Raw genomic sequence first — 7,735 nt, forward strand, 5'->3', positions numbered from 1 at the left:
CAAAGAGAAAGGAAAAACTGAAATCGCATCATATGACCCCTTTAAAGTTATGTACAAATAGTGGCTTTCTTTCTTTTTGATGCATGGAATGAACTGCAAATTATGGCTCATCAATGTTACTTTGAGTGACTGGAGAGTCATAATGTAGTAAATGACAGCTAAATTGTTCAATCGTGTCATACAATATTTTTCGCAAAGGGTGTTCCAGGTCCGCCTGGTTTTGACGGAGAGCCAGGTGTCCCAGGCATGCCAGGTGAGCCCGGTCCTGCAGACACTTCACTGCCTGGGGTGAGTAATATAATCTTTCAAGGTTTTGTTGTCCTGTATTTGTTACATCCCTAATCAGTGATTTGAATTGTAAAACCTGTTCCTCTTTACTAAATGTATAGTGAATACTATTACTAATCCGGATATGTTTATTTAAAAAAAAGTATAGTTGTAAAAAAAAGGGTGTTTTATGCAAAACATAATCCCTAATTTCTTTCAAAACACAACAAAAATGGAAATGCAGAATTACATGTGTAGCTTTTAATGATACATTTGAGTGACAATACAAAACACAAGCAAACATACAAAATCCAGTCTTGATCCTATAGTGGTTTACAAAAACTTTTCACACCATTATAACATTTATTCAGCATTAAAATGGAAATTGTCTTATTGTACCTATTGTTATATCTAAGTGAAGTGGCTTTTTTGATCAAGAAAAAAATGTAGGGCTGGACTTGATTTTGTCTATCGGGAATTGACTAGATTTGATTGTCAATAGATTGGATTGTCATTTTCTAATTCTGATTTTAGAGAATAGATTTTATTGCAGGAGGGAGGGGAAGTTAATGTTTTTGATTCAAGATTACAGAAGTACATTATTATTTTTTTAATGGGGATAAATAATTTATAATATATGCTGAAATATTCCATTAAAAATTAAGATAAAAAAAAAAGATTTAAATCACTGAGCAACTGTTTCTGGTCAACAGTTTGTGGACTGACCATAAAAATCATGGTTGGGGAAAACAATCATGGGTTTGCCATTTTGGAATTAGCAGTGAGAAAAATCAGATGGGCTCTTTACATGAACTTGCAGATCTGTAAATCTATAGTAACAACAAAGTGTGTCATGAATGCACTTTTTAATTCAAATTTAAATTCAATTTATATTTTACAGAGTCAGTTTGCTTCTCAGATGGCCTCTGGATTTCAGGATGGAAAGCTTGGAATGGCGGCGATGGTCTCTGGAGCACCGGTAAATATCTTTACACATTCAGAAAGGACTTTTATATTAATATATATAAACTTGATTGCCATATAGAACTACTAAACAGAGATAAAATTAATTTGTTCTGATCAGGGTGAATCAGGACCAAGAGGTCATCCAGGCCCACCAGGTCCACTAGTACGTTCTCTCAAGATTGGTGTTGTGTATATGCAATAAATGTCTTTAAACTTTTTTTTTTCCACATTGTGCGTATTCAGCACATTCCCATTTTTTTCTCTCTCTGTCACTCAGGGGCCAACAGGAGCACAAGGTGCGCCAGGAGATGGGGGTGATCCTGGACCTATGGTAAGACCAAAAATGTAGAGAGGTTTCTAATGCGTAAAGTGCATGGTAAATAATCTGAAAAATACAGGTAAATATTTGAATTGCACCTGTAAGTTTCTAATATTCATTAGAGAAACTATACATGCCATGCAGTTCAAGAAAAACAAAAAAGATGTCACTTACTGTAAAATGCAATAAAGTTTTTTTTCTTTGTAGGGCTCTTTTGGTCCAAGGGGACCAGATGGTCTTCCTGGAAAACCCGGTCCAGATGTGAGTTGACCAACAATTTGCCCAGTGATTTCATTATTTAAGCATCATAGTGAAGCAATATGTTCAATATGGAGTCAAATGCTGTCAAATCACATTTTACAACGCTAACATAGCTTTTGTGAAAAAAAAAAACCACAGGGTAAGCCTGGACCCCCTGGAAATACGGGAGAAAAAGGATTCCCTGGCTCTACAGTAAGACAATGCTGCTGTTTTCAGTTCTGTTTTAGGACTGGATGATATTATATAAAAAATTTAGTCTTGATGCATCTCACTGTTTTTTCAAGCAATTCAAGTTCAAAGAAGTTCAGCTTTTAAAAAAAGCAACATTTGTGCTGCATCTAGTTGTTTTTGAATGCAAGAACACAGTCTCTATGAGTTAACTCTTAGACTTATAAGTATGTGCACTTTTAAGATCTACTCCACCTGTTCTAAACATAATAGGTGGGGTCATAATAAATAATGTAGGCCTACTGCTGCTTTTGAATGTCCAAAAAAAGATGCTTTTGCCCCCAGAATTGTGTAGCATGTTATGAATTAAACAGGATGGTCTAAATGAGCCATATTAACCCCCCCAAAAAACCTCGGTTTAAGTTATAAACAATGTAATATTTGACAATAATGTTTTCCACAATCCTCCATAATTCCTGAACATTAAATGCTTAGTGCATCCTTACCGATGATAATTTGTTTCATAGGGCTCCAGAGGGTTTCCAGGGTTACCAGGTCAACCTGGGATGAAAGATCAAAAGGTGGGTTAGATTATGACTTGCTTCTCATTACACTGATCACTGTTTGTTATTCACTCTTTGCACTGGTCCCTAATTACTTTTTAAAATTTATTAGTATCTATCATTATGAAATGTACAAGCCAAGTACATATTCATGTAATGTATTAAGTTTGCTTTGAGGACAATTTCACACACAGTGTAAAACTGATAAATCCCATCCCCTTTTTAGGGCCATCCAGGTCTGCAAGGAGTGAAAGGAGAATCAGGTACCGTGGGGTCAAAGGTCAGAGGCCACATATTTGAATCCAACAAATTCACATAAAAGTGTTCTTGAACTTGTGTCCCTGTGGTTTGATTGTCTTAGTAAATGCCACTTTCCTTTCATTATCAAAGGGAGAATCAGGATCTCCTGCTGCCATGGGACTTGTTGGTCCACCGGTATGGAGCACTTTGTGATTGCATTTCTGATTGTGATGTTTCATTTAAACTGATCTTCATTAGATTTGACTAAATTAAAGTAATATTGTACTTTAAAGGGCCCGATTGGTATGCCTGGCGAGAGAGGACGTATCGGTCCAGCAGGCCCTGTGGTAAGTGGTTAATGCTTTACAAATTTTGATTGGGTGGTGTTGTATTAAATCTGATTGCTTTAATTTGATTTCATGAGTAAATCAAAATATTTTCTGTTTGTAGGGAAAGCGTGGTCTTTCGGGAAATGTGGGAAAACCAGGTCCATTGGTATGTGAATGACAGAAACCCCTCCATCAGTTCTCATTGATCTACTCAGATCTACACATTTACTTCTGACTAAATACCTTGGAAGACATGCACTACACTCTTAAAAATAAAGGTGCTTCACGATGCCATAGAAGAACCTTTTTGTCTAAATGGTTCCATAAAGAACCTTTAACATCTGAAGAACCTTTCTGTTTCACAAAAGGTTCTTTGTGGCGAAAGAAGGTTCTTCCGATTACAAAAAGGTAAGAAAGAGATGGTTCTTTAAAGAACCTTTGACTGAATGGTTCTTTGTGGACCCAAAAATGGTTCTTCTATGGCATCACTTGAAGAACCTTTTGAAGCACCTTTATTTTTAAGAGTGTACATTCAAAGGTTTGGGGTTAATTTGATTTTAATGCTTTTGAAAAAAGTCTCTTATGCTCACCAATGCTGAATTTATTTGATCAAAAATGCAGTAAAAACAGTAATATTGTGAAATAATGTTACAATTTAATATACAGTTGTGGCCAGAATTATTGACACCCTTGGTAAATATGAACAAAGAAGCCTGTGAAAATAAATCTGCATTGTCCTTTTGATCTTTTATTAAAAAAAAAAAAAATCACAAAAACCTAACCTTTCACTGAAGTAAAACAATTGAAAATGGGGGGAAATCTCATTATGAAATGTTTTTTTTCTTAAACACACATTGGCCACAATTATTGACACCCTTTTATTCGATACATTTTGAAACCTCCATTTGCCAAGATAACAGCTCAGAGTCTTCTCCTATAATGTCTGATGAGGTTGGAGAACAACTGACAAAAGGTCAGAGGCCATTTTTTATACAGAATCTCCACAGATCCTTCAAATTCCCAGGTCCATGTTGGTGCACCCTCTACTTAAGTTCACCCCACTAAATTTCTATAGGGTTCAGATCAGAGGACTGGGATGGCCATGGCAGAACCTTAATTTTGTGCTCAGTGACCCATTTTTGTTGATTTTGATGTTTTTTTTCTGTTTTAAATGTTTTATTAATGTAATGGCAAAGCTGAATTTTCAGCATCCATTATTCCACTCTTCAGTGTCAAATGATCCTTTAGAAATCACTCTAATAGACTGATTTCTTATTATAAATCGATGTTGAAAAGATTTGTGCTGCTTAATATTTGTTTAAACTGTAATGCATGTTTTTGAGGATTCTGTGATGAATATGAAGTTCAAAAGAACATTAGAAAACATAACATGCCTTTAATAACACTTTATCAATTTAATGCATCCTGGCTGAATAAACTATTAATTAAAAAAAAAATAAAATAAAAAAATAAATATCTTACTGACCCCAAACTTTTGAAGGGTAGTGCATATCTGCCATTATCTTCAAAGATGTGGAGTATGTTCTATTAATAAAGAGTGATATGTTATCTAACCTGACACTTATATAATTTGCAGGGCCCAATGGGAATTCCTGGAACCCCAGGATGGTGGTCCAGGGATGAAGGTATGCCTGATTCTGTCACGGGTGCACTGCTGAGCGGACTGAGGAGCAAGGAACGAAGAGAGACGAGGAGTACATCAATCCAAATGGGTTTAATTAATACAAGGGAACACTCACGCAATACATGTAGACATAGACATGAACATGACCTGAACAATACCGGACACTGGAGCACACACAGGGAACACCATTTATACCCACAGGAGGAGGGGATGACGAGACACACCTGGGAGCAAATGAAACAACAAGGGAAACACCTGGGACAAATGAACTTAATCAGGACAGGAACAGGAAACTAACCAAATATGGGCATAGGAAGGCACATGGGGAGCAAGACACACACAAAACACTGAACAAAGTCTGACAGATTCCTGGTTACTGCAAGAATCATGTTCTGCAAAATTTTGCATCTTCAAACTTTTTGATACATTATTATAGTTTTTATTTAGAAAGGATTTATGGCATGTACAAAAAATGAGGAATGAAATTTACTCTTTTTAAACATTGTGCAGGGTGAAGCAGGAGCCACAGGCCCACGAGGTACTAGTGGACCCCAAGGCCCAAGGGGAGAACCAGGCCGGCAAGGCTCACAAGGACCACAGGGCAACCAGGTGCAGTCTCACCTGTCCTGCCCTTTAGAAAAATGCTGCATTTAATGATTTGTCTATTGAATGGTCTCCATGATGTTGATGCCATTTTTAGGGACCACCAGGCACAGATGGCACTCCTGGACTTAAAGAACCATCAGTAAGTTCCTACAACACTCATTAAAGAATGCAATTTAACATACTGTTTATTGCACATTACTTATTTATAAAATGTTGTGCTTATTAAAATTCAGAAAAACATTTCGAAACCAACATTGCTATTGTTGCTCATTCTTTGAGTTATGGATTTGAAGAAACCCCTACTTTTTAATCTGTTCATTGTAGGGCATTCCAGGTGTTCAGGGCCCTGTTGGACTGATTGGACAGCCTGGCCCACTTGGACCTCAAGGATCATCTGGACTTCCAGGAGCCAAGGGCCTAGTGGTAATGACACAGTGCAAATTTTAATATTATAACCATAGTGGAAATCACTTTTTCTTCTGTATGTATATTTGAGGTGGAGCACTTGATGATACATTGATCATATACTGTGCTCATTCATATATTTCATGTATGTCCTAGGGTGACTTAGGTTCCCCTGGGTTTAAAGGAGAACCTGGAGCTAAAGGAGAACTTGTAAGTATTGACAGCATTCAGGTGCCTTAATTTTTCTTATAATTGTTAAACAGAAATAATGCCATCAGAACATCCATCCGATAATGAAGTGGTATATATTTTGTTGTAGGGCCCACCTGGAGTTCAAGGAGAAATAGGGCTGATGGGAGAAGAAGGAAAGCGAGGTCCAAGAGGAGACACAGGGGCCATTGGAGCCCCGGGCCCAGCTGGAGAAAGAGTGAGTGCTATTGCATTACTGTAAACAAATAATATGCAAGTCTGTTTTTTTTCAGTGAAAAAAGCATGTTCATTCAGCTTTACATGTTTGTTCAGTACAATAATATTTAATGTTTTATATTTCTCAAGGGAGCTCCAGGTAACCGTGGGTTCCCAGGAGCTGATGGTTTGCCAGGTCAAAAGGTTAGAAACATACTAAATAGTGGTCAAAAAGGTTTTAAAGGCCCCTAACATTGCCAGGAACACCACAACATATCTATTGTAAAATAATACTTCTTCAGCATTTATTAATCTTAGTTAATGTTAATCTCAACATTTACTACATTTTAAAATTGAAAGTTGTATTTGTTAACATTAGTTAATGCACTGTGAACTAGCACGAACATTTTTATTAACTGACTTATTAACAAAATGATATAAAAATTAATTGCTCATTGTAAGTTTATGGTAGTTAATATATTAACTAATGTTAACAAATGAGATCAATATGATTCATTTGTTTTCATTGTCATTCCTTACCCGTACTATATCCTCTCTGTAATGTCTCCAGGGTGCACAGGGTGAACGTGGTGTCCCAGGTTCATCTGGGCCTAAAGGTGCAACTGGAGACCCTGGCCGACCTGGGGAAACAGGAATTACGGGGGCAAGGGTTAGTAAAATTGATGTTCTGTATATTTGTATTCTGTATATTATCTATATTTGGTTTTAGAAATTATGTTTTGCACCACACCCTACTGTATATATAGTACCATGCTGTTATAAAATATGTCATAATTCTGTTCTGGGGTTACGTAGACTTTGTGACCTTGCTTTGACAGGAATGCATGATATTGCTGGTACTTTTAATTTGCACAGATGGTATTGAGTCCACATTATTTAAGGTGTTCACATATTATATGTCATGTCTCTTTAGGGCTTGACTGGCATTTTGGGAATGCAAGGTGCAGAGGGGAAGATAGGCCCACAGGTAACATTTCCACCTAATGTAATCCTGTTATTCCTTCCTATTGTATACCTTCCTAAAAGAGGTCTTTAAACTCCTCAGTGGTTCCTCTGGGAACTTTCTTGGGAAAATTAGATGAACTAAACATGTCAACTCACATCCTTCTGGAATTAGCCTTCTAGATTGGCCAACTGTTATGGCTGAACAGCTCCAAATCACTTTGTCACTATATTTAAAATATATATATATAATATAATTACACTATATTCTTTGAGTTCTGCCACCTCAGTTTCTGATGAGGATGGTGTTTTTTTTCCTTAGGGAGCACCAGGAGATGATGGGAATCCAGGTTCAGCTGGGCCTACGGGAACCAGAGGTGCAGCAGGACCCATGGGTCTGCCCGGACCTAAAGGCTTCAATGTAATTCCCTATTATATGTATATTTATAAAAAAGTCATAATATGATATTCTAAATATTATTGACATGTGTCATATTGTATATCTCATAATACTTTCGAAGCAAAGAGTATATCAGGGTGATTCTTCTATTAAGGGGACTTTCTGTCCCCTAGAATGATATATATATATATATATATA

The 7,735-nt window shown here is 36.7% G+C and overlaps 1 pseudogene; it reads left to right on the forward strand.

Moving 5' to 3' along the window:
* The first annotated feature begins 2,672 nt into the window (after positions 1–2,672).
* LOC107660000 (collagen alpha-2(V) chain-like) overlaps positions 2,673–7,735 on the forward strand; it is a 21,046-nt pseudogene continuing 15,983 nt past the window's right edge.

The sequence above is a fragment of the Sinocyclocheilus anshuiensis genome, unplaced genomic scaffold (genome assembly GCF_001515605.1).
Source record: "Sinocyclocheilus anshuiensis isolate Anshui unplaced genomic scaffold, SAMN03320099.WGS_v1.1 scaffold55, whole genome shotgun sequence".
Classification (NCBI taxonomy): domain Eukaryota; kingdom Metazoa; phylum Chordata; class Actinopteri; order Cypriniformes; family Cyprinidae; genus Sinocyclocheilus; species Sinocyclocheilus anshuiensis.